General features: G+C 42.2%; 1 long non-coding RNA gene across 1 annotated transcript in view; it reads right to left on the bottom strand.

The window, feature by feature from the left end:
* LOC108445951 overlaps positions 1 to 20,688 on the bottom strand; it is a 33,617-nt gene extending 12,929 nt beyond the window's left edge. Inside the window, exons 1-3 of the long non-coding RNA XR_001861046.1 lie at positions 20,604 to 20,688; positions 19,082 to 19,230; positions 145 to 207 (exon numbers count right to left, since the gene is read on the bottom strand). This is a non-coding gene — a long non-coding RNA (uncharacterized LOC108445951). The remainder of the gene's footprint in view (positions 1 to 144; positions 208 to 19,081; positions 19,231 to 20,603) is intronic.
* Between the last annotated feature and the right edge of the window lie 769 nt (positions 20,689 to 21,457).

Here is a 21,457-nt window from a genome sequence, read left to right as displayed (position 1 = left end):
GTACGGAATGAATTGTTGTCTGGGGCAGTGTAAAGCTTCCACCTGGTAAAGAGTTAGAGGAGAGTAAGAAGGTGTGTTGAGGCATCCCTCCAGTGTTTGTATTCCCTTTAGGCAGTGTGTGATATCTAGAGTGAAGACTCATACCTAAATAGATTCCTGTCCATTGCAGCTCTGCTCTTGGAAGCTCCTGCATCTCTGCTTTTCCACCTGGAAAAGAAAGCACCTGTTAACTTCTCTGTCTCCATAGAGCACTCTGATCTTTGCTGATGAAAAGTGCTTTATCAGGCATCATTTCTATGAAACTCTTTCTGTCTGTCACAACACAAAACAAGATGTTCATGCAGATAATTTTTTTGCTGAGTCAGTTTACCAGTTTTTCAACATATATAATACAAGATGCAGGAAATGTACTACTCTAATTCAGAGTTTTATTCCATTAATGGGATTATGGCTTACCACTTCAGTGAATGAAGCTTGGTTCATCCACTCTCTGTAAAGATTCACTCAATGTAGTTTAAAAAAACCCTGTAGTTTGTGAATTGCATACTTTTCTGTCTCAAGTAAAAAAAAGAAAAGGTAGCTAAAACTCCATGTCAATATATTTCCTACTACATTTGGGCTTCTGTTTTGCCTTTAACTACTTTTAACACACTTTGTTTTAATTTTCTTCTTGGATATTGAGGGTTTTTTTAAGAGAAGTAGAAAGCACATAATGATGCGTGGAGACCGCCTTTTTTTTCTCTCCTTAACTGGCATATGGTTCTTTTCTATTAAGGTTTCACACCTCTGGGTGATATATAATCTGTTTGTTAAGAAAATAGGTTTTTATCAGGTTGTGAAAGGTTCTTTAGAAAAAGAAAATCCCGTGTATTTTGATACTTTGCAAAATATCTGGAACTTTTTCTTCTCTAAATGCATTAGGGCTTTTTTTTTCTTAAAGGACTGAAGGTGTCAGCAGGCTCTGAAGGCAATGGGTGGGAGATGCAATGTGTGCTGTAACTAAAGAGTTTAGAAACCACAGCAATGTTGCTGAAATAATAGAGATAAAAGGGAAAGTAGAGCTAAGCCACTAATTCATCCAAAACCAGCTGGCTCCCAATAGGAATTTCCATTTCAGTTTTGAAGGAGCTTGGTGAGGTCACACAGGCTAGAGCCAGTCTCCACTGCTGTTTGTGCCTGGCAGCATTTGCCCAAGAGACATGGTCAGTTTGGGGGCACAAAGGGGAGAACAGAGGTCAGGAGACTGGCAAAAGCCTCAGGTGTGCCATGGGGTCTTGTCAGAGAGGTAAAAAATCCAGCACAATTTCAAAGGGAATGGGTTTCAGATCCAAAACCAATCAAGTTTCATCATTTGTGGTGAAAGAAAAACAAATTCCTTCTGTTCTGGGCCAAAAAAAAATGGCAATCCCAAAGCTTTTTCAATTCAATTGTTTCTTGATGAAACAATTATTGTGAAATTATTAATTCAAAAGTATTCATTTTGAAAATGTCAAAGTAAAATATTTTGAGTCTTATAAGCTCGGCAGAAATTTTTTATTCTGAGGAGAAATAGTCTTTGAGACAAGTATGCATTGGGACATAGATTGTTATTTTGCTTTTCTAACATTTTCTGCCTTTCTATCTTTCAGGGGTACTTACTGCTTCTTAAGCCCATTTAGCACTCCATAATCTTTCTCAAAACCAGCCACAGGTTTCCCAAAAGATGAAGGAGTTTCTTTTCTTAACTCACTCACTATTTTTTAATGTCTAGGACAACATACTGGTAACAAGTTTTATTTCTACTCGTACATGGCATTGGCTAATGAGTAAATATTGCAATTTTAGAGTCCATTTTAAAAATTCATTCAATGTTTATGGCTCAAAATGAAATATCAGTAGCTAAATTTTATATGACAACATTGATCATACTGCAGAGATTCAGGTAAACACACTATGTATTTACAAAAGCTTGCTATTTGTAAAAATCAGGCACACAACCCAGTTACATAGGTTTAATGAGCTCCTTGATGTCTGAAAGGAGACTTAAATGAACTGGTTTAGATAAATGTATCTGGCTGCATTTGCCATGGGCTGAGAGAGCTCACATGAGAACCCACCATGCTACCTGGATCCCTCAGCTGCCACTGCAGCCCACCAGCCCCTTCCAGAACCAGATAACTTTTCTTACCTCATCAGCCATAGGGCTGAGCATGGTCTAGGTCAGTGCAACCACATGATGTTGCCATCAGGGAGCTCCAAGTGCACTGTGATGCACACATTGAAGAGACCTGTGGGAAGTTTTTGGTGGAGCTGATTTGCAGCAGCTCTGGCACAGGGTGGCAAGGCCACTCCTGTTGTTTCCTGACCCCCTCTGGCTGCACTGTTTTACAACTGCAAATTATCGGGCATGCTAACAGTATGAAACCCAATGCAGGGTTTGGGGGGGTTTTTGCAAAGCCAGTTTGTGCCCAAATCAACTCTGTTTTTCTTTTGGAATTCATTCATGCCAGCAAACATGGGCCACTGAAACAGGGCTGTCCCACCTGGAGAGAATACACCTTGGGATAACACTTGGTTCTCCAGCAGTGATGTTGTACTCCTCAATTACAGCTGTGGAGCAGCCCACAGCAAATTTTCCTACTGGGCTGGTGAGCAAATGTTACACAAGCTGTCATCACTGGTAGGATGAGCTGCACCCTCACATCAGTCGCAGCAGACACTCTGGAACACTCCACGGACTTGGAACCACCCTGGTGACAACAGCTCTAAATCAGAGTGAAAACACATTTGGGCAATGGTATCAAGGTGCTTGTGCTGTCTGCACATCCTGATCCACTGGGATGATAACAAATTTCAAATTCTCAGAGACATCACTTCAGTGGCTTTTGGGAGCTGAAGATCTACTTTCAAAGAGAAGGAACAGGAGACTGTAGTAACTAATGCAATTGGCAAACCATTCTGTCTTGTTGCTACCAGAGGTAGCTGAAACATATTTATATTTTTTCCTGGCTCTAATCACCTCAGACGAAGATAGGATACATAATAATTACCAAAAATAACATAAGTGGTTCCCTGTTTTTGTTGCTTAGTGCACAGCTTTTGTACAGCACTACCCAAATGCAGGGGACATTGCATTGCATTATAATTTTACAGTTATTAATTTCTTACCTTCTCCTAATTTGAATCAGAAAATGGGATTTATTAATAAGAAACACAAAACAAAATGCTGCAAGCAAGCAAAAATGGTCCCAAATCCGAAAGAGAAGGTGTACATTTCCATAATGGCTACAACATTCAGAAAGCTGTGAGACTTTGTTGCATGTGTCTTGGAAAAGAATTAATAATCTTCACGTGCTTTGTCCTGGTGATTGAAACAAATTACTTGCTTAAATTGCTAAGCAAGATGACCCATCTGTTGGCCCATGCTTGTTCAGATTCTCAGTAGGTTTATAATTCAAAATAATGACTGCCATATGCAACATTATACAGTTCTTTCAGAATTGACTGAAAGATCCTGTGCTGCTTTTGAAGGCAATTTACAGAAATCGTTCGTGTTCCCCTCCAGAACCTGCCATTCAACCAAACTCACCCTGACAGAGCTATTGCACTGCTTTTCTGTGAAGGCAGAGACAAAACCAAAGCAGAAGCCTGGACCGGATCAGATTTATTCTTCATGAATGGAGAAGACTGAAAATTATGAATTATATAGCTCTGTAGCCCCAAACAGCGCCAGGCATGTCCCAGATTTTTTGTTTATTTGCATCACCAAAGCAACTAACATATAATTCAGTTGCAGGAGGGATCAGTGTTTTTAAACATGCATTACAGAATCTATCTAAGCTGGCAGCAGCCACTGTAACACTCCCCAAGCCAAAGAAAGAAAAATATTGTCCTAATCCAAATTCACCCTCCTTTTCAGAAAATGCCTGAATGATAAGCCAAACTCTATAGTGTTCCTTCATGATCAAAAAATTCTGTCCATCAGACCCAGCAAGGCAGAGCATCCCAGGGATGAGGGTTTTCCTGACCATATTGTCCCTCACAGGCCCAGAAGCACAAACCAGGAGACCTCCAGCATGAGCACCTCTGTGGTGGGATGGGGCAGAAGGTAAGGGAAATGGCAGGACCTGAGTCATCACAGAGACATGCCACTTGCTGTCAGCATGCCTGGAATGAAAGGATCATGGCACAGGGAAATTTGTCTAGACAAGGGAGTGGTTTCCCTGCTGATGAATTAATGAGTGCAGTTAGAGGTGAACGTCAGCCTACACAGGAGATGAGCACCACTGGGTTATTCCCTTGGCAGCTTCTTCTGCCCTCAGTCATTTGTAAGCTCCCTGTTCAAGTTAAAGCTGGCAGAGTCACAGCACTGAGCAAGCCCAGTGCAAAAAGGCCACCTGTCCTCAGCAAGGGAGATGGTGGAGGGGGGAACACCCACCCTACCCACCACACTGGTGTGCAGGTGCCCACAACTCGTGGTGCTGGTGTAATTAAACAATACCAGACTTGCCATCAAACACTCTGCACTTTACAGGTTTGAGGATGTGCCTGTGTGTCGGGTTTGATGACCTCCCTCTATTATTTTTTTGTCACCGAATTTCTATTAAATTCCACTGGTTCCCATCCTCTAAACTTTCCCTGTTAGGGAAGGGCTGGGAGCCAGACTTTTACAAACAGTCCTTATATACATCTACTTAATAAATAAATAAATGGCAAGATTCCTTTTCATAACTTCCTTTGCCTCTAATTTAGACCGTCCACATTTCATCCCCAGGCTGAACATACATTCGATTCATACAAGACCCATAAACTATGTTAAGACCACAGAGCATCCATGATTTGTTCATGATGTTAGTAGTGACTCACCATGGCCAGATTACAGATGTTAAATTGCTGATGGATGGCCCACATCCAGCACATGGTATTCAGCTGGAGTATTAATCACGTGTGGAAAGATCTTTCTTTTCTCTGTTGGTCCCTGTGAATAATGAAACCTCTAATACAGTATATTGTACTTTACAAGCTTACTGAAAAGAACTCCCTTCTAAAAAGAGAAAAGGATAACACTATTAAAGCAGCAGAACACTGTACATGACATAATGACATATTAGGACTTTCTGGATAGCTAAATGAACAAACTCACTTTTTGTTGATTTATGCCGGCAGCACCGGCCTTTCTTTCCCAGGAAGGGAAGTTTCCCTGTTTCCCTCTTTCTCTGTTGGAAACAGATAACTTCTTGAGCGTGGTACTGGCTTAATAGACAATTATTCATGAAAAACACAGTGTTTAAAGGAACAGGAAAGAAAGACTAAGTGCAGATTTGGGTAAGAAATAACTCATCTGGAGTTGGAAATAATGCTTTCCCTTGATATTCTGGCAGAGCATCTTCTTCTGAAGTACTGAGAATCAAATACGGGAATCTCCCACACTATTTCTTGTGTTTACTCTTCCTTTTTTTTTTCTTCTGGCATGAGTATTTTCATTGGTGCAAGGATAACAAGTTCTACAGAGCAGTATACTTTACTGCTTGTGATAAGAATGCCTATTATCATTGTCCTTTTAAATTTTCTTCTGGTTTAATGAAGATAGTAAGAACTCAGACACCTTGATGCAGAAAATCAGTATGTACTCGGCCTTCAAAAATGTCCATATGTTTCAAAGGGAAATACAAAACTCCAAAACCAAAGTGGCTTGTTCCTCTTAAGGCTCTTCTTAGGTGCTGAACAAAGACAATAATATATCAGAAATAAATAAATATATCGGACTAAGGGAATAGACAAGAAAAAAATACCAAGTCAGTTTCTTCCTGAAAGGGTGAAGAAATATGAGAAGGTTCTTCTTACGTTGCACTGCAGCCACATATGAAGCAAGGATAACAGTGGTTCAAAAAAATCAGAGGCTTGGAAATATTTTCCTATGCTGCTAAAAATTTCACCATTAATACAAATCATATAATACAGCATACTCTGCTCCTCAATACAAGAAAAGCAGGTGGTTTTGATATGGCCATGACTGTCCCTTCAGAAGGCAAATTCAGAACTGAAACAATGGGTTGCTGGATCATTCAGCTTCCAGGTTGATGAAGATTTCTGGTAATGGCATTATGGCTAAGTAGGGACAGTCCCTGAACAGTCAGAGGTAGCAGAAATGACATCCTGATGTCTGTAAATGCCAAGGGAACAAAACACCTGGGAGAATATTCAGCCTCAGGGCTGCTGCTGCTATTTTGGAAGATGAGAGTTTACTTTTCCAGGGAAAGGAAGTAATTACTCTAGGCATGTGTGGAACCACTGAAGAGACTACTGCAAATCTCTCTCGATAGCCATGGCCAGCTATAAATACTTCTGTGCTCTCTGCGCCATAGCATGAGATGATAACTGATATGTTCAGACAGGGATGTCAGAAGGGGGATGGGGACTGAAAACTCCATTTCAGGCGCCAAGACAATTTTCTTGAGAAAGGAAATTTGAAACCGGCAGAGGATGGAATGCACTTCATGCAGAGGCACTGCTGTAGGCTTTGGCCTGCACACCTCACACCCACTTCAGTCCTCTAGACACCATTTAGAGGGGGCTTGAGCAGGGAACAAACTGGCTTGGGGTCAATACCACCCTAGTTTAATTAATCACTACTGCATTAGAAACAGTAACTGGGGAAATACAATGATAGTTAGTCCATATGAAGCAGCTGCAAAGCTTCTTAGCAACTTTAAGAACGACCCTTCAACCTTTTCTCATTACTCATATGATTAATGCTTATCCACGTGAATAGTCTCATTGATTTAACCCACCCTACTTCTGCAGGTAAGGACTTCAGAATCAGACAAAAAATATAGAATTGTACTGTTCCCTCATTATTTCAAACCCAGCCTTAGTTAAGCACAGTGATAAACTCAACAGGCCTTGCCCCATAGAGACGAGCAGTAGAGAACCTACTCTGTAACTAGAGGTTCCATTTAACTGAAGGAACAATATCAGCATCCATAGTGGAATATGTCTTTTTAGTCCCACCTGCATCAATGAGGTTGTTTAAATTTATGTTTAAGTTAGATGTTCATAAGTAATCTTTAAAAGCAGTCTCCAACTTAATTCAACACACGAAAATTCAAGAATAAAAAAAACCTGCACAAAATATCAAAAAGAAGAAAGAATAATATATTGCCTTGTTAAATTTTCAGCTAAAAAGTTATTTTACCCAAATATGTTCAGTTTTGCAATACTACCTTTATTTTACAATTTTTTCGAACAATTTTCACTAGTCCAGTAAGTACTTATGAATGGCAATGTGCTTATTTTTCCCTGGAACACCAATATAATATAATATAATATAATATAATATAATATAACTCCACTCAGTGTGGTCTGTATTTTTGACATATGCAACAAGCCTAGACAACTTTCTCAGTGTCATTACTCATTGAGAATCTTTAGCTCATCTCTTGTTTTGTCCCTAAGCAGCCTTCATCTATCTTTTTCAACAATTTTTCTTCAACTCCTTATGTCTTAGAGAAAATCCCCTCTATTATGGGGAGCTGCTTCTCTGAATGGGGGAGGGAAGCTAAGAGAACACTGTTGCTGTGGTAAGGACTTCATACAGGTTTTCATCATGTAATCATCACAAGTATCATAATCCATATTCCAATTAAAGCTGAAGGGTATTTTTTAAGTGACACAAACTGAGGGATTTTCATCGAATGCTCTGGTATGTGCCTGCTATTAACACCTCTCCATCAGGTTTGTATTCAATACGCAAATCACACCTCTGCAGTTAAAACTTGTCTCTGTTCTAAGCAGTGTGCTGGACAGACCCAATTTAGCAGTGGAAGCAAGAGATTTATGGCCCACTTCAGAAAATATTTCAGCTTCCATAAATAAGGGCATGGACTTCTTTACACCACCAAGTGAAGCCCTATTCTCTGTCTGTATATTAACGCTCAATTTTAGGTGGCATGTGGCATTTTTTTCTTTGCTGCTGCATCAGAGAAGTTACTCAGCTCCAGTTTTACAACACAACCAGAAGAAAACTAAACAAATAGACATGGTTGGAACAGTTATGGATACATCAATTTCATATTTACCAGTATTGTACCTTTAACTCCGGATTTTTTCATTACCTCCTCCATTTCTCAAATTCCACTAATGTCAGTTTCCCATGATTTTCAGACATATTTTCACATCTGTTCTCACACATGAACAACTTTCCCATTATTTGGGGCCTTCATATCATTCTCTTCCTGCACCAAAGGAGAACAAATACTTGCTAATTTCTCTTCCTGGTATGTTTGTCCTCTGACGGAATTGCTAATATTTATTACTTAAATTTACCCTAGCATTTCTGGTCTCCTAGTTTGTTCCACACCAAAACATCATCTATATAGAATACGCTTGCTCTGTGTAATTAAAATGCATTGCATTCACAGCAGAGCACCTTGGGCACCCCAAAAGCTCTTCATGGAAATTGTGTTTCCCAAAGGATGTGTTAAATTTGCATAAACAAATACCCTCGATTTTAATGGGATGTGTGATCATGGAATTGTGTCTTTCAGACAGAGCTGATGCAATTAAACAGTGAAACACCGGGTCAGTGCAGCATATAGCATTCCTGTGGAAAGGTTTCACACTGAGCTCAGAAGTGTCATCATACCTGCCTCAGTGTAACAACACACCTCTTGTGCAGTTGTCTCTTCTCCACTGCTTTCCAGTGTCCAAAACATTCAACTCTTTAAAGGCACACTCCGATGCCCCACACTTCCCAGTACCACATTTCCAGCTCTTCCAGCACATCCAAGACTGCTCCTATAGAACTGTCCCTTCGTTCCCTCCTAGCATCCCAGACACTCCCTCTATTGCAATTCAGAGGTTCATTTACTCAAAGCAGACAATAACAGTGAGCTGTTCTGACAGAAAGATTTTCTACTTCCTCCTTTCTACAAAACTAGCAATAAACAAAGCCAAAATTTGACATTTTCAATTTACATGTTAAACTTTTCTCCCAGCTCCTACTAACTTGGAGCAGCTTGGAACAGAGCCAGACAGATGTGAGGATGTATTTTATCTGGGAAGGGAAACTGGAACATAATTTGGCAATTCTTCTGGGAGGAAAAGGCATGCCAAAGGGACCCAAGCCTCTGAAGTAAAACATACATTGCACACCTCTTCTCCCACTTTTCCAGCAGAAAAGTGACATACCTTTATTAATATTTATTGCCACTGAGCAGCATACAATAGTTTAGAGAAATTACTGGCACCAGAAGAAAGGAGGTGAGCAAGAAGGGGATGGGCAAGAGGGCTGGGTGAAGTTGAATAAGCTGTCTCATCCAGCAATGATAGTGGGTTTGGCTAGTCACTCTGAAAAGCTGCTATGACCAAAGAAGCAGAAATTTCTCTGAGAATGGGCTCTCAGATGAAGGTTTCCAGTGCAAGAAAGTCCTAATTACAAATTAACCAGGCTAACTCACTGCAAGGGGGATGCTGTCAAGTTTGCTTTCTACCAGATGCACAAAGCAACTTCCAGAACAAAAAGCAAACTCACATGACCAGCAACTGACCCTGTTTCCCAGCTATCAGAGTGAAGGAAACTCAGAGCTGTCTGAAAGTGGTTCAGCTGGGTCCCCAGCACAGGACCAGAACAGCTGTGGAAGGACTTAAGGGAGGCACTGAAATCTATCCCAAAGCAATGCAAGGCACCATCAAGAGTTTTCCGTCTTCACCACAGTCAGCGATGGAGTTTAAAAGCCAGCAGAAACACTTGCCTATAACTTACATATTTCACTCTCCAGTGAAGCCAGTGACAGGTCCCCTCCCACTAGCCGAACACTGAATTTATCAAGAGCAGACATCTGTGGCCACCATCTACTGGGACCACCCATCAGCAGCAGCAAATGCCTTCATGCACTCACTGAATATCAGAAGGTCAGAGGTCACTTGCTCCTACCAGTTGACTAAAAGTACCTCCATACAGCCTGAAAGAAAGGTCATTTTAAGATACTGTGCAATTCACTGTCAGGGCACAGCTCAGGACAGGACAAAGGCAGCAGAAGGAGCTAGCCTCATTCCAGCCCTTCTCCAGCTTCTGAAGTCATCTCATTCTCTACAGCAACAATATAAACCATAAGCCTCTTATCAGCCACACATTGTATTGCAGACAGAAATGCAAGCAAAGATATTTTCCCCTTTCCAAAAATAGCTTTTTACTTTTTTTTTCTTTTAGAAAATGACAACATGAGGAAAAAAGACCATTTTGTTTTTCTGTAAGCTTTACATCTTTCTGGTGTAAGCTTTACATCTTTCTGGCTCCAGAGAAACTGGTAGCAGCTGGTTTAATTTCCTCAGCATCCCATGTCAAAGGTTCAAACACAGTTGTAGATACTCTTTATGAGTGAAATGTTCTCCTGCTCTTTGGATCAAAAAACTTTAAACAAAATCAGATGACTCCATTTCAGTGTGCTGGGAAGGCCTGGGCAAACTCTTTATAGATAAGTTTCTCCTCAAATTTACAAGGACTGCTCTGCAATGAGATCTCTACAGTGAAATACCTGTCTTTTCAGTGGCCATCCAATTTTCCTCCTTTGGTTAACTCTGCCCAGTCCAAAGGAAACTCACCCTTTGTCAGAACTCCAGAAAAGCCTGATACAAACCTGGATTCAATTTACATTTCATTTGCCCCAAAATCTTTTTCAACATCAAATAAAGACCAAGTAACAGTAGAAAGAAAAGAATGACCAGAAGGGAGGGGCAGTAGAGAACAAATTGGACAGGAAAAACATTGAGAAAGGTGAAAAAAAATAATCACAGGGAAAAACAGAGGTCAAGTGTAGACCTATTGGTGTGGGCAATGAAGACTTACAAAAGCATCTGTGTATAAAGAGGCTCTGACAGCTCAGAAATGTCTCCCAGCAGCAGCTGTCAGGAGTGGGAGGACAAGCCCTATTCCTCTCCTCCAGAAGAGATGATAGTTTCCTATTGTGAGAGTAGGTGCTAATTATTATTTCCTTTCTAGGATCAAGGGAGGCTTTTAAATCTATCTAATGCATCAGTAAAATAGTCCGAGATAGATAGATAGATAGATAGATAGATAGATAGATAGATAGATAGATAATTTGGCAAGATGGAATAGTTAGGGGCTCTCCCTGTCGAGGCTGAGAGGAAAAATTGAAAACAAGAGTCCGTGGGAAAGTTTAGAGCTTACGGTATGGGGGTGCATCTGGTTATCCACGTGGGGGGTTTGGGGCAGTGGGACCTCGGGCTGTGTGACCACAAGGTATGTGATGAGCTGCATTTCTAGCAGCTTGCAGATAATGAATGGGAAGGCTCTTGGGTTTCTTTTGCAAAGGTTCACATTTTTGTTCAGCCATACACCAGCAGTGGAAACCAACACCAGTCACTGGGGGAGCCTTCTCACTTCAGCAGGTGAAGGTGCTGACTCCGCTTCCCACAGGCAAGCCAGACCTCATTTTGCTGACTGAAGAAGATGCCACTTAAATTAAAACTTGTGTAACCATATGTTTCAAAACTGTGAGTCATATTTTATGCAAGAATGACTGTGATAGGCCATGTATTTGTGCTGATTTGCTGTATTACCGCAGTGCCCTCTTAAATAAAGCTATCAGAGTTTATCCTGTCTTTAAGTTAAAAGAATAATTAACAATCCTACATGCCAGAAGCATTCCTAAGTGTGAATCAGGTATTACAGTTAAAAAAAAAGACACAACTTCCATATAAATTATATTTTCTCATAATGTTGAGGGATCAATTTATAATATGTGGTTGTATGTACTTAAACCATCCCATTTAACCTCACAGCACACCATTTGAATGCTGCATTTCACTTATGCTGGAAACCTTGGGCTTCAAACTACATGTAACACAATACAGCAGAACAAACCAAACAACAAAGTAGCTCAAATCACAGCCCATCACACCATCATATACAGTAAGGGGACCTCCAGCACAGCAGATGGGGTTGAGCACATGGGTGTGTGTAAATTAAATACATAGAAAACTAAACTTTTGTCTGTTTTGACAGCTGATACCAGTCACAACACAGAGCTGAGAGTTGTTGCTAGGGAACACATGAGGCTCTGCCACCAGGACTCGCATCTCCAGACCAGTAAGTGCAGCCATCTGGTAAGTCTCAGTAGAAAATGCTGAAGACAATGCTGCTTGGATCAAGGGACTACCTGGAATCTAGGAGATGCATCTTGTTTGCAAGGAGGCATGAAAATCATATGGAGTAGGACTAAGGAAGGTTAAACAAAGAGACCAGTAGGAATCTGCCTGGACTTACAGAAGGGTTGGGGTAAAATAAAGTCTTAAGTTACTTTGACCAGTTTATCTAGAAAGGAGTATTGTGTCAGAAACTGGGAAATGAAGGGAAATGCTGCAGAAGAAGACCAGTGGTGCCCAGAGGTAGGTTGATGTGGGGCACTGCCTTCAGAAAGTTTCCTGCTCTGTTTCTCTCAAATATCCTGGGAAAGACCCATGACATACTAGAGTAGTGAACAAAATCTGTATGTGTTTTCCTTATCTGGTGTTGCCTGCTCCCTGAAGGGAGATAACTGTACTGTAGGCAGTATGACCACAAGGGCTGGGAATGATTATATTTAAGACATTGTGTAAACCAGAAGGGCATGTTCACAGCTGTTTCAGCTGCTTGGATGGAAGAAAGAGCCAAAGAGCCAGTGTCCCAGCAATGCAGGCAGCAGCACTGAGAGGCAGCAAGTACAGCCTCAGGGTGAGGTGCAAAGCAGTTTGAGGATTCACCAGACAGACAGTTTCACAACATGTCCATGATCCGTCAATGGGAGGCAGAGGGGAACATCTTTAACCCTGTGACAAGAGCCATGTCCAGGTCTCAGCCCCCAGTTGTCCCAAAGACAGTGTAGGAAGGCATGACTCCATCGGTAATGCACCTGGGATGTTCATGACTCCCTATGGTCGCACAAATGTTCAAGACAGCTCCCAGCTAAACTCTAGGATGAAATAACATTTTGATCACACTAGGGAGTGAAGGCAAAACCATTTTGTTAACACAATTCTCAGATTACTGACACCTCACTTTGGATGTAGCCTAAATGGCAGTCACTGAAGCACTTATCAAACCTGTGGTATTGGATTCTACCAGATTTCTGGGGATCCACAGCCTGCAATTAAGTATTCCACAAAGGTATCTGGGAAACCCAAGTCTTATTCAGTTTGGGAATAAATTGGTTGTATAAGGATCCACACCTCTCTGTTCTTCTCGGCCCATGTTCCTTCAGCATCCCTGGGCTTGGAGGCTCTCCTCACAGTTTTGCACTTTTCAATGAAGGGAAGAGTTCGTCCCCCACCCTCATACCCTAAGCACCTCAGCCTTCTGATTTATGGCCACAAGGAAAAGCAGTCATACAGAAACACACCAGAATAAGGGAATTTTTAGAATAAAAATAGCATCCAGTGTTGTAGAATCTGTTAGGGAACAAAAGAGGGAGAACAAAAAAACTTTTATTTCAAATCATACACTAACTGCTAAATTACAGAGAGAGCTCAGCCGAAGTAACTCTTATCAGCTCCATGCTGATGTTTCTTCCACCCATCTCTGCAGCACACACAAGTCTGTGGCCACGGTCACACCAGCTCTGAACTAGACCAGTTTTATCCGATAAGGTAAGTCCTTAGTGACAAACTGGAGTCATGCCAGAAGCAGGATTCCCATTTAAGAGCTATTGACCTATCTTCTCGTGAGGTGGATCAGTAAAGCTTCCAGCTCCTGCCCCACCAGAAACAGGGCACGGGCTTCAGGAGACCAATGTTGAGACTGTGCCTGCTGCAGCTGGCTGTGGTTTGCCTCCTCTTGCCCACTACCAAAGAGCAGGAAAAAATGCCCCCTTAGAAAGATGGTTTTGACTGAAGAAAAGAAGCATGTGTAATTCTATGTCAGGTGAAGTTTCTTTGGCCACATCTGGCACCGTTGCAGAATTTCTACACTCCACTGAGATTTAGAAGAGCATATGGTTTCCACTACAGCAAAACAAATCACTCCTTGAACAAAAAGCTCTGAAAAGGAGTGGGAAAAGGAAGATGAAAGTTTCAAGTCTGTTTGTAAATTATGCATTATCCGTGCCTGTAATGCCCCAAGGAGCCATAAATTTAGAGGTTTCAACAGAAAAGCCTGTAGCTGACACCTTACATTCGTAAAACTCATTACTATCCCTGGAGTGAAAATGAAGGGGGAAAAACAGTGAATAAATAATTGAGAACATAAGAACTTTTCATCATTTCCTTTTGCTCTTTTCCAGCTTTTCACTACAGTTTCAAGACCAATATTGGATTCACATCAGCTGTGGTCTTAAACATGAAAAGTGACAGTATTTTTCTAATGCCTGTGATTGTAAAATTGAAACAGTTCAATTAATCTTACAAGTACAGATCACGAAAACAAGAACTTGAAATCTAAGACATTTTCACATTCAACATTCAGTTTTGCATCTGCCATAGATACCAATTCTGTAAACTGCATCCAAAGCCAACACGGATGGCAATTTTATTTTTGGTGCAGCTGGAATCTCACAAGAAAGAGTGGCTGAGAAAGCAGACACTGGCCTTCAGGAAATTTTTAGAATGTTTTTGATGATCCAGAGGTTCTGCCAAATTTTAAAACATTTTTTTTGTCTGTGCATTTTTATAAAATCCTTTTATTCTTTTTTCATGTCTTTGCCCTTTCTATATATTGCCCAAAATCTATAGAATGTTTATTCTCAGAAGCCTATGTGACACTGAACTCAGTATGACAAGGAAAACAGGGGAATGAGTGAGTCATGCAGAGCAATTTTGTCCAAGGATTACATGCAAATAACTCTGGAAAAAATGTGCTTTCTTTCACTCTTTCTACAGCAACATTAATGCCTACCATGGCATAGTGTTGAACTTTTCTTCTTTTACCTCTTTTCACTTTAAATTACACATGGAATTTAAAGAACTAGATGCACTGTCTCCCTCATGACTAAATGCAAATTGCCCCTTTCCCCTTCCATTTTCCTCCAGAATAAAAATCCATGGAGGTTTAGAGAATAGAAAGGAAATAAGTCTCTTTCTCCACTGTTAGAAGTCACAAATGATTCACCAAGGATTATCAGCCCAGGGGCTCTCTGCTGACAGCAGCTGCCAAGATGGGGCTCTGGACAGGAGCATTCCATGTTCGGGTCCCCTCTGACTTGGTTCATCCTTGCCCCCCATCTCTGAGGGGTTTCTGCCCCACAGGCAGGCTGTATGCTTTCACTCAGATGAGCTCTGGATTTGTATGCCAAACCCAGGTTTGCCCCTTCCCCTCTCTCTTCCTCTGCAGCACCTCACTGCCAGGAAATACAGACTGGATCTCACCTAGAGCCAAGGGCAGCCTTTTCCTCAAAGCACAGCTAGGACCTTCAGTTGTGCCAAGTTTCAGGAAATAAGTGCTGAATAGTTGAGTGAGGGTACAGAAATCAGTGGAATGGCTTCAAAAAGTACTGCCTTCCCAGCAGATCTCTCTGTGGAAGTCAACACACAAGCCTTGAAAATAAATCTGTGCAAAGTGATGTGTGGGTCTGCAGACACAGGCAATGCTCACCTCCCAGCTGGCCCCAGTAAATGGAAGGACCAGATATCCACGTGCAACAGGCAGTATCAGTTTTGTCTTCAGTTTGCCCTGGGACAGAAGTCACCTACCCTTTTCTTGGGAAGTGAGCCACCTCTCTAAACAACTCTTGGAGCAGTAAGACAGAATTAGGGGTCCAAAAGTCCACAGTTCCCTTCCACTTTATTTGTCCTGGAGGAACTTATGGGCCAAACTCTTTGACACCTTCCTTGGGGTCATACCCATGCAGACAGGGCAGATGACCACACTCCCTTTGGACCACAGCTGCCAGCAGGGCACCTCTTGTCACAGAGCCCAGCCCTCCTTCCCTATCCCTGTTCGCCTGAGACCTCTACTTGACACATGCCAAAGAGCCAAGGCTCAGCAGGCAAATGACTCACAGATGCTATTGAATGGCTGTAAAAACACTGTGCACAAATGAACAACATGACACTTAGGGCTGCTAGTATTCCTGCCAGTCAAAAGGAGTCCACAGGAAAGCACTCTGAGTACTTCTACAGACAGGAATGTTTTTTGGAAAAAAATACATAAACACAAAAGATTGGCAATACAGTGCAGAGCAGTGTTCCCACATAACTTCATTTAGATTGCACTGAGCTGGTATATTTTTGTATGTCTTTAAGAAAAACATCTTTCCCATTTGAAGAAGATAAATTTAAAACATCAGTGGTATGCTAGAGCCCAGGGCCCTTTATGCATCAGCTTTTACTATTCTAGTCCATGAGTCATAAGTTAGAGCATTTATCCCATAAGAACTTGTATTCCCTGGGCTACTCATTCAGATTGGCAGGTTTAGCAAACCAGCATGTAGTCCATAAGAGGTCGAAATTAAAGAAGGGAAAAGTGACACGAAGAGCTCCCCCCCCAGTAAAATAAACAATGGCAGTGGAAAGCTCTATTTATTGAGGCAGGAACGGGTCTTTGCAAAGGAAGAGTGACTTCATGGACTGAGCAGCAAACAGCAGAGGAGGCCATCAAATCCTGCCCTGCGTGTTGGGAGTCAAATTAAAACCATGCTGATGGTTCAGGCTGCCCTGCCACGCCTCCCAGCCCACGATCCCTCCCAGTCTGTCCTTCTTCTGAAAAGCCAAGACATTCGCCAAGTCCTGGTGGACATCAAGACCTCCCTGGGCATCACATCTTACTAAGCAGTAACCTGCAAGCCCATGTCAAGGGTCCACGTGCCTCAAGCACTGTGTGCATGCAGTAACAAAAGCCGGGGCCCACTGTAGGCTTAAGCCCACTGATGGAGGTTATTTCCCAGCTGACACCTGGGTACCTTCAGGACTGATGGAAATAACAGGAAGCACAACCTATGTCAGGTCGTGATGCAAAATGATTACTGACATTTTGTTTATTAATGGAGCTGGTCAAATACAGTGTGAAACAGAGGCACATCCTGCCTGGTCCTTTGTTGTTGTGACACTGCTGACCTGTAAGGAGAGGACTCTGCACAAAGAGCACAGAGCAAATGCTTCCCCTACACTTGGGGTCCACCAGCATCAAGCAAAAGACTGGGGTGTATCCTGATGCTCCCTTTAAAAGGAATATTAAGAGCTTCACACCATCATTTTCCCAAGTGGTTCTAAAGGTATATCCTACTTTCTGTTTTTCAGCCAGTGATCTGAGGACCTCTGGGACATTCCAGGTCAAGGAAAGACAACGAAAGAAAATAAGTTCATAAATATTAGATAGTGATCTACAGATGCAGCTTTTTTAAAGAGTTCACAATTTTGATGGAGAATGATTAAGGAAGGATACATTAATCATAAAAGTGTGGAAAATTACTGTCTTAGCTTTCAAAATACAAAACCATTGGTGCAGAAAACTGCATTTCTTTCTTTATACAGGCATAGGTGCATATGACATCATATAAACATCATGTTTAACAATAGCTCGACATATCCAGATGGCTACATCTATTCATAATAACAGCAGTTCCCAGGAAGCATTGTTGTGGATTATTTCTGGGTTCAAATGTTCACAATGCATTTTGGATTTTGCTAGTAGAAGAAATTGTTTGTTTCAAAAGCACAGCTGTAGGACCCTTTTTGATCCCACAGATTCCAGTAGTGTTGCCTTCCTTCACAGGCTGCTGAACAGCTCAGATATTTTTTTTGTTTATTTTACTTTCTGCAAACATCGTTTTTCTAGGAAGAATCTGATGCACTAGAGTAGTGGAGACCTTTGCATTTTCATGCAGCTCAGGCAACACTCTGGTGTAGCTGCTCACTCTGGTCACTGTTAGTTACCCAAATTATCCTGCAAACATTACCAGAATGAGCAAGAACTGGCTCATCCACATCTCCAGGAGGTTCATTGAGCTGCACCAGTGGAACTGATAGTACACCCAACAAGGTAGGGTGAATGCACCGGATCTCCAAAGTGGTCTCACAACACAAAGCTCAGGGGAAAGGAGCATTTCTTCTTTGCTCCTTTTGATGGAACAGATAAAAAGACAGGGTGATACTAGTCCTACTAGAAGGGCATTTTGTTGCACAATGAACAGACCCTAGGGGACATGTACTCCTAGTCAGCAAAGCTGACATGTAGAGGTTTGACTAGAAGCCAGGGTCTATAAGGTTTCAACGAGTTAGGGAGTTTAAATATACAGTAGAGCTAATTTTCAGGTACAAGGTCAAAGTTTCCTAACCTGGTCCCTAATGCTGTTCCAAACATTAACTGAAAGGTCCAATTTAGGCTATTTATAAGTCTACGTATTTAATTGTGCCTTCAAATCAAGTAGTGAGACACTGAGGTCACTTAAATTACATCTATAATTATTTGCACACAAAAAGAAGCAGAAACAAAGAGCTTTTGGTGGGCCAGGCCAGCTCCCAGGCCCCAGCAGGGGCAGGCCAAAAGCACTGGGATATCCTGTGGTTCCCACTGCCTTCATGAGGGCGATGGTCCAGAGGTACAGCTGCCACTCATCCCAAAGGCAAAGGCAAACCCAACGGTGTATGGGAAGGCAATGATGGGACTGTCGCTGTAGGGGCTGACTTTACCCAGCTGGGAGGAGGGGATCTGGTGTTCAAAGGATGCCCTCAGTGAGAGGCTGCAGAAAGCGTGTCCACCAAGCTCTCCGGTTTCATGGCTGTTTTCTTAACGTGTAACAGAGGGTGCCAGTTTAATATCCTGCTATAACACTTGACAGCAAGGGTCAAGAGCAGCATCGGAAGAACTGGGGCAAACTTAATGAAAAGAGGCTTAAACATCTTGAAAGAATATGGCTGTGTGGGTCCAGGCAGAGCTCGAGGCCCTGGGAGGGATCTCAGGTGGGGGTAGTTAAATCACTTGGGAGAAGATGCCACCTTGTGGTCTGCAGACCTCCAAGAGGGAAATGTCAGCAAAAGAAAAGATGAGCATTCCAGCTCCCGTGCAAAAGTGAGAATGGTCTACCTACAGCAGTGGGTTTGCAACTCATGTGTTACCCAAAACTGAAACCCAACACTTCGTCCCTGGGCCCCCCAGCCTCCTACCCCTTCTCACCACTGAGCCAAGCTCCAGCCTCTTCCTTCACCCACTGAAGGGATCTGAAGCTGCCACCTTCATGCATCAGGAAAAGCTGCACAACCATTTCCCTGGAGCAAGCAGGATCTCAAATCCTCCCAGGTCCCGAGCAAGAAAGACAGCAGCACCTGTTTGAAATTAAATTCCTGGATTAAAAGCAGAGTTTCCAAGCTCACTGCTTGAAATTGCCATACCGCAGATGAGGGTCTTTCCTCCCCCCAGCCCCTATTCTTTTTAGGGGTAATATAAGCTTCTTTACAAGAGAGATTTTGTGAAACTTTCCATTCCCCTTTAACAATAACCAGGAGAAGTTTGTAGCACATTAGGGCTTAACTTAAGGAAATGAATGAAAGAAGGATCTCCTGTTCATTGGGCTCTTGACCTGGTCTCTGATTTTGTAGGCATTATTTTGCACACAGGAACATGTGCACTTCTTCCCCTGTGTGGTTACCAGGGGCACACACACATACAAACCCTTCTGGGCATAAAAGCACAAGTTTTGAATAACTTCTCCCTAAAATACATCCACTCACCCACATATCACTAATCAGTTGTGCAGCTGCAGATTGTGCTCAGTGAAGACAGGGACAACTGTGTTTAAAAGTGTGTGTGTGTGTGTGTGTGTGTGTGTGACTATGACTATTTGATTGTTCGGGTTCAAAGATTTTTGTCAAGAAAATTCAGTGCACAAACATTTGAAAACAAGTAGTAACACCTTGTTAGAAATATTTTGTTGTCTCCCTTGCAGGGAAGTTCACAGGGGAGTTTTAGGGCTTGCATTCAGCATCAGTACAAGGAGCGGGAAATATTGGATGTATAAGGATGTGGCGCCATTGGGCAGCCATTGCTGCTGGCGTATGTGTCACTGAGACACAGCTCTCCAGCAAAATGACAGCTATTCCAGTAGGAGACCCAGGAATGCACTTTATTTGAATGAACAGCTTCACTTTCTAGTTAAAGTCACAGTTAATAAATGGCAAGAAGTGCTTCTCAGCATGGGAACATTCAGGCACAGCCTGAACAAATGGGGTGCAGATTTTTTTTAAGGGTTTATTTTCATTCCCATTATAATATATGTCTCAGCTTGTAAATGCTTTTATGCCAGCAGTAAAAATTTCCATTTATATGGGTTGAATTGAACTTCTGCAATTCAGTGGCAGTCCAGCCACTTTTAAGCAGATGTTGAGATCGCTCAAAACTTATTTAACTGAGTGAGTGACAAGCTGCTAGAGCCCAAAGATTTTCCATGGCTGAGCATGCAGACAGGATAGATAGACATCCAAACTGATACATCATTCATTCCCATCAATGGAATTATATTTTGCTTGCCTGCATGCACATGGGATCATACCATATGTACTTAAAAACATACAACAGCCAGACCTACATGCAAAGGAAATTTGTTTAGTACATTGTAAGTTACGGATCTGAGAAAACAAAACAAAACAAAACAAGCAAAAAAAAACCCCAAACCACCAATAAAAAGAGCAAGGACACTAACCAGCCTGGGAAGATCTCAGTGCTCTCTGAGAGTTCAGAAATTCTGTTTCCTACATTTTGTAGCCCATGTTGCAGACTAGCCCAGGCAGTGTAGCTGGGTTTTTGTTTCAGCTATCAGCTACAGCACTGTTAAAGGAACCTTTCTTTACAGAGAGGTTTTCAATACACATAAAGGGCCATGCCTTCCCTCAGATCAGCTGAACCCCAACGGAGCTGTCTGATCCTTCTCTGTGAAACAAGGACAGCTTATGTTCAGCAATTACATTCCTGTCCATGTGCAGACAAGAGGCCACCGCCTTTGTCAGCCAGTGCTCCTCGGGCTTCTCTTGCTTTTCAGTGGGGATGATGACCTTTCTGACCACATCAAGATGCACCATCACCATGTGCTCCACACGGGGCCCAGTGTGCGGCACAGTTTTTTTTCCAGGCATTGCAGGAAGAGGAGCCAGTCTGTCTCCACTGATCCAGCCTGAGGACAGTGATGGACTGCCCTCTGGGCCTAATTACTCCTCCACATTGAGGATAAATAATCTACATGACAACAGACTCCATTCACTCATGCCCTCCCACACCTCCTCCACCCTAAGCTTAGTCTTGAGTGACAGATGGAGCAGGAGTCCATGTGGGCTCCCCTCTTATGGATTTGTGTTGGCCATCCCAGCCACGCTGCAACATTTTCATTTTGCGGCACAGCAGATACAGAGCAGATATCCTACTAATTCAGTGACCCAGCAAAGCAGCTTGGTTCCTAGAGAACGTAAGTCTATCTAAAGAGATGCAGAGTGCTTTCTGCAACCAAATGCAAATGACTTCACCTTGCCATCCTTTTCAGGACTCTTGTGTTGCTTAGCAGGA

The sequence above is a fragment of the Corvus brachyrhynchos genome, unplaced genomic scaffold (assembly GCF_000691975.1).
Source record: "Corvus brachyrhynchos isolate BGI_N302 unplaced genomic scaffold, ASM69197v1 scaffold84, whole genome shotgun sequence".
NCBI lineage: Eukaryota > Metazoa > Chordata > Aves > Passeriformes > Corvidae > Corvus > Corvus brachyrhynchos.
Note: the sequence above shows the minus strand (reverse complement) of the source record. Positions and strands in the feature narration are given on the sequence as shown.